This window comes from Apaloderma vittatum, unplaced genomic scaffold (assembly GCF_000703405.1).
Source record: "Apaloderma vittatum isolate BGI_N311 unplaced genomic scaffold, ASM70340v1 scaffold5730, whole genome shotgun sequence".
NCBI classification, from domain to species: Eukaryota; Metazoa; Chordata; class Aves; order Trogoniformes; family Trogonidae; genus Apaloderma; species Apaloderma vittatum.
In genome coordinates, this window is record NW_009692752.1 from 29570 (window position 1) to 35569 (window position 6000).

The window sequence follows — 6000 nt, forward strand, 5'->3', positions numbered from 1 at the left end:
AAACAGAGCAGAAAGGCCTGGTATGGGAAAATTTGAGAAGCACAGCCTCAGGTACCTTGGTTTAATTATTTAATTGGACTATATTAATTTAAAAGTCCTTACGTTATAATTGACTGGGAACTCCACACCAGGTAATCAGGCCTCAGATGAGTCCCTCTCAAATGCATCACTGAAATTGCCCATGTAGCTTATTGTTGCAGATGCTGCAGGGTAAATAAGCAGGGAACCTAAACTATGTAAGGCAGCCTGCTTGAGTCAGGATGAAAGCGTTTCAGCTGGGCTGTTGAAAGGAATTTCCTGGGATTGCTGCCCGTGCTGAACATGTCCTAAGGGATCTATGATATCATTCCCTGGGACTACTTGCTGTCTACCTGTCTCTATTGTTAAATTCACGTTTTAAGAAAGGAAATGCACACATGCACAGAGACAACACTTGAACAGGGAAATGCTTAATTTTTAAGTCTGCTTTCAGTTCTGAAGTATTAGTGTTAACACAGAATTTCTCTCTATTGAATATAGTTTCCTTGGGCTTACCTAGTCACAAATCTTTGCGTAACCAGAGTTTTAGAAAGATTATTTTGCTTTCAAAAGCATTATCTGGATTGAGATGATTAGTAAAATATATTGAAATCCACTAGGCAGATCTCAAGAAATAGCTGATCTTCATATGCATTTTAATACGGATTTGGAGTGTTTGGGGTTGGCGATGATTTGGGTTGGCAATTTTTTTTATTTTCTGTCCTGCCTTGGAGCAAACATGGCTTCCTACATCTGCTTTAGTCCAGTATTGTTGACTGATTATGATGCATTGGTAGCTTCTTTTAGCTCAGCTTCTGTCAGGGGATTGAGTAACCCCTCCCCCCCCCAGGATAGAGTCAGCTTCTCTGTCTAGTGCCAATGGAGAGACACTTGCTGTCACTCATCTTACAGCTGATGCTTGCTAACATTTATTTCCAATCACATTAATGAAATACTGTGAAATAATGGTTTCTTTTTCAAGGCAGGAATACAGATAGAGCAATTATGTGGGCGATACAGCCCTTTGAGTCCTGTCTCTTCTTCGCTTCCCCAAATCTGGAGGTGAACATGAACTGTATCTCTCACACTTGGATGAAGCAGCCCGTGGATCTGCAGCCCCTCCATTCCTCTTTCCTAGAGTGGCAGTTGTCATCTGTCCTCACAGCTCCCTTTCTGTGCTCTGATAAGAAGTTGTGATTGAATACTTGTCTTTGTTGTAGAGATGTCTTCACCAGCATCCTTAGTTTGTTTGTCTGTTTTCTCTCTGTGTGCTGGTTTTGTTGTTTTTTTTCTTCCTGCTAGTTGCTTTACACACTAGTTGCTGTACAGATGGGTGTACTTTTGCAGGCTGGCGGATGTCACCTGTAAATGATCTTCTGATTGGATAGATACCTTAGAATACACCTTAAAATAGCCCAGTGTTTTTCATTGCTATTCATGAAGATAATTTATTAAATCCTACATTTCAGGACTAATGAATTTAAATAATCCTCTTACTTCTATTTCTCTTACCCATGAATTACATCAAGAAATCCTTCACTAACGAATTCAGGCAGACCATACAAGCAGGTTTTTAGCACAAGAGGGATGCTTCTATGCATGAAATAATCTCAGATTTCATCAAAATAACACCTAGTTTGAATATATCCTTGCTAAACTTCATTTTTTTTTCTTGTGCTGCCTGCTTGAACAATGAATCATGAAAATATGACCTCCCTGGTTAGTAATTCGCTGAAATAGTAATCTTAACATCACTTTAAAAGAAAGCACAGCAGTTTGGTGCACGACCTTCTTTTGCATTCATTGATACAGGTTGTTTCCTGACCTTCTGAATGAATCTTTGTAAGGCAAGTGAGAAATTGTTTGATGGGTATATTCAGAGAACCACATTGCTCTTGTAAGATCATGTATTTGATATATTTAGTGACTATCTTTTGTTTAAATAATTGTCTGAGTCTAGGATACATTCATAGATAGATATATGTCTGTATATGTGTGTGTATGTGTATATTTACATGTGTATATATAAAACCAGATTTCTGATGTGCTGAGGAGATGAAGGTTAAGCTATCACACTGCATATTCTTCGTAGTCTTTTAATCTATTTTAACCTGGTCAATTCCAGCTGAACTTGACAAAGTGGAAGGGTACTGAAAGATGTCAAATTCTTGTAAATGTCAAGAAAACGTGCTGGATATTCTTCTAGTAGAAAAAAGCTACATGAAGTCATGAAGTAGATTGACCTTCCAGTGGAGGCTGAACTGTCTTGAACATTAAGGTAAGCCAGTCTCAAAGTTCATAGGAAAAGAGGCTTTTTAATTGTGGGGCTTGTGGGGACATCTGTGTTATAGCAAATCTCATGTCAGAAATGTCTCATAGGTAGCATTACGTCAGACATTCACAAATACATGATGGTCTTAGTTCACCTCAAATAGAGCCACATCCACCTTGGAGCATCCTCTGCTTACTCCAGATGTAATACTGCAGTCCACAGGGCTGTGCCAATTCACATAATTTAAATACCTAGGTAATGACTTTGCCTTCAGTAGAAAGGCTGTATTTTAGCTGCACCACAAGCATTTAGTAAAATCCTTCTTGGTATGTTTTTATCATGGTTCAAAGAGCTTAGATAGCCTCCTATCAGCTCTTCACCAAATCTCCTAAAATCCCCGGATAAAAACCTTCCTTTCATCTGACATTCTCTTTTCCCTCACTGATCTAGAAAAGAAGCATTATCCATGCTCAGTAGCTAGTTAGTAGGGTGATAAATGACTTGACAGGATAAGCTTTCTCAAGACATATCATAAATTGGATAAGCCTTGGTTTTGAGGAAATCCCAGTCCCTCCAAAATTCAGCCCAGCATCCATCCTCTGAGTGCTCCCTATAAATCTATGCAGCCGTAACAGAAAAATCATTCTCTCTTCTATTTATCTCCCATTTCTCCAGGCTTTTCTTTCTCCTGCAGTAGTTGTTTTCAGGAACCTAGAACAGAAGAACGCACTAAACGTCTTGCATCACTGCAGCTGTTTTTTTCATGCACTGACAGAAGACGTACCGGATATCAGCAGCTTTGCGTGCTGGTTTTGGGCATTTCCGTAACACTAATGCTAGAAAGCATCCCATAACTTTTTACAATCATAAGCAGTATTTGGTGTATTCTAAAACACTGGTGCCTCCTTTGAGCTGAGCTTGAGTGTGTTTTGTGCCAGGGAGATTTGTTTCTTTGGTTTTGTTTTGTTTCAGGGTTAAGACTGTTCTTTGAATACAAATAATAGGGTCACTTTGTTCTTTGGGTTCAGAGAAGCCTTTTGGCACTGGCCTACTTGCGAGGATGAATTGCTGATTTGAAAATACTGATACGATGTCGCTCAGTCACTTGGATATTTCAAACCATTAGGTGGTCTAATGCATTCTTCTGTTATAATTTTTCTCTCCTGTTAACAGATAGATGACAAAAGTCTTTATCCCATGCCAACAGAACAGCTGTGCAAACTGCTACAAATCAGTAAAACATCTGCCTGCATTTCTCTCCCTTCTCTTTCCACTGTTTTGTCCTCCAAGGCTTAGGTCAGGCTCTCAGTTCTCTTCTCCTGCGATCCAGCCCCCTACGACAGAGCATGTACCTCTCTGCAGCCAGCTGCCTTCTTTCTCAGCAGATCTTCCTTTTTCATTCTCCTCCTTCTTCTTTCTCCTCCGGATGGGGATATCCCACCTTCAAACCTTGCAGCCCACCTGCTTAAAGCTGTGCAGTGCTATTGGCCAGGCACAGCCCAGCCAGTGAGATCCAGGAGATCCTTTATTCTGCTGCCGCTTCAGGACAAGGAGGTGATGTGTCAGGTATTGGTACCGTATTTATATTGTACAACTGGGTGAGTGGAGCATGAACATGATTGTAGGTATAGGAATATGTTGGAATTCATTTCTGTGGTTTCTCAGATCACTTGGGTCATCTCGTCATGTTCTGTGTAATACAGACCCCCAAAAAGTGTGTCAGTGTAAGCTTGGTAAAGAGCATATGTTAAGTAATTCCATAGCTTTGAATTACAGGTTTAATAACATGGAGAATCCACTGCTTTGCTTAATAAATTATTCAAATAACTAATTAAGCTGCACTAAAAAGATAAGTTCAAAAAACCAAACAACAAAAATGCTTTATTTTCAGTCTGAATTTGTTCAGCTTCCAGCCATGGTATGTGGTTCGGTTTTTACCTGTCAGCTACAGGCTGTCTTGTCTCTGTGTGTATAGGCATACAGCAAGCTCAAGTCAACTCCTAATACTCTAGCATAACACGTTAGGCATATTTCGGGGTGTTGGCAGAGCAAGATAAGCTGTCTGTTAGAAAAGCCTGCCAGCAAGCTGATGGTGGAAGCTAGGGATTTTTTTTGTTTTGGTTTGGGGGTTTTGTTTGTTTGTTTTGCTTTTTGTTTGGTTATGTTTGTTTTTTTTAATGAGGTGCTGTGATGAAACTGCGGTGGCATTGTTCAGTCATTCATGAATTATCTAAAAACAAATACAGCACTGACAATTGTTGAAAGTGATTTTTTTTTTCCCCTCCAGCTGTTCTGCATTGGACTTCGGTGCTGTATAAACATTTCCTGCTGTGATTTACATAAACACTTAGGCAAACGCCATCCTCACTGGGTAGAAAACACACATCTTCAGCAGAAACATTCATATTCTCATGTACTGGAATCACTAGTATGTGTTTGTACCACAGAAATATTTAAAGGTCTGCAGAGGACGGGTGACCCCAGTGACAGTATCAATGAATGTGCCTCACGAGCAGCCTGTCTGGGCATGCTCAGGGGCAGAATAAGCTCCTTCCTCACATAACATGACACCGGACACTCTCAAGTATTCAGGTGGCTCGTGATTTGCAGGTGTGAGAAGCCACAGCCACCAGCTGTGCCTGTAGAGCAAGACAGATGAGAAAGCAGCCTGTGAAATACAATATGGACATACTCTTGCAGGTGTGTTACAAATTTGAGGTCGCTGACCCCAAAGGGGTCCCATTCTGAGCAGATTTGTATGTAGAGTTCACGCTTCTGCGAACACTTCTCCTAATTCACTCTCTGCTCTGAAGTTAAGTGTGCCTGTGTACGGTGGGCAGGACAGTGTTCTAACTACAAATCGGCTCTGGAGGAAGTAACCCGTTTTTTTCTCAGCACAGGATTGAAAACGCAGTTGTGGAGGTATTTTTAGATTCCCAGAACAGATAAAACAGCTGGCGAAAGGCTAACACAGAAAATATGTGTCTTATGTACCTCGTGAACTCTTTCTTAGCACTGTCTCTGTCACCAGACAGTTTGCTTACTGTCCTGATAATGGTTTCCGAACTGGAAAAAAAATGCAAGAAAATAATTAAGATAAAGCCTAAAAGTCAGTATATTACTGTTCACATCATGGAGTTGGTTCTCTGTATGGCAGTGCATATGTTCTAAGACAACTTTTTGGCAGGTAAAATGTCTGTGTATCTACAGTCAGGCCCTCATCCCTATAATTCAAGTAAACTTCAGGTAAAGAAAGAAGCATTTGCCAGAAAAGGAGTACAGAATGTAAACAGCTAAATCTTGCATTTTCCAACATTAGGGTAGTAACTTATGTATCTGATGATTGAACCCCATGCACTGTCATTACTTGGACTGTAGTTTCAATTGGCATTGATTTTATGTTTGCTAATTTTGGGGTGCCCCAAGCTGCAAAACCAGCCAAGCCTTGTGTAATTCCATGTACAAACACAGATTCTCTGCAGATTTGAAGAATAATGCTCACATTTTTTAAATGTCTCTCTTGTGTATTTTTTTCTCTGTCGTAGCAACATTAGAAGAGCCAAATATCTCAATTGTGAAAACATCTTTACTTTGAAAAATATTGGTTTGTGCACAGTCATTTGCTTTGATGGACCATTAGGCATGCCTAATGTCACTCCCAAAGTACAAATCAAGTATTTCTGGTCTGGGTTAGCATAAATCAGCTTTCC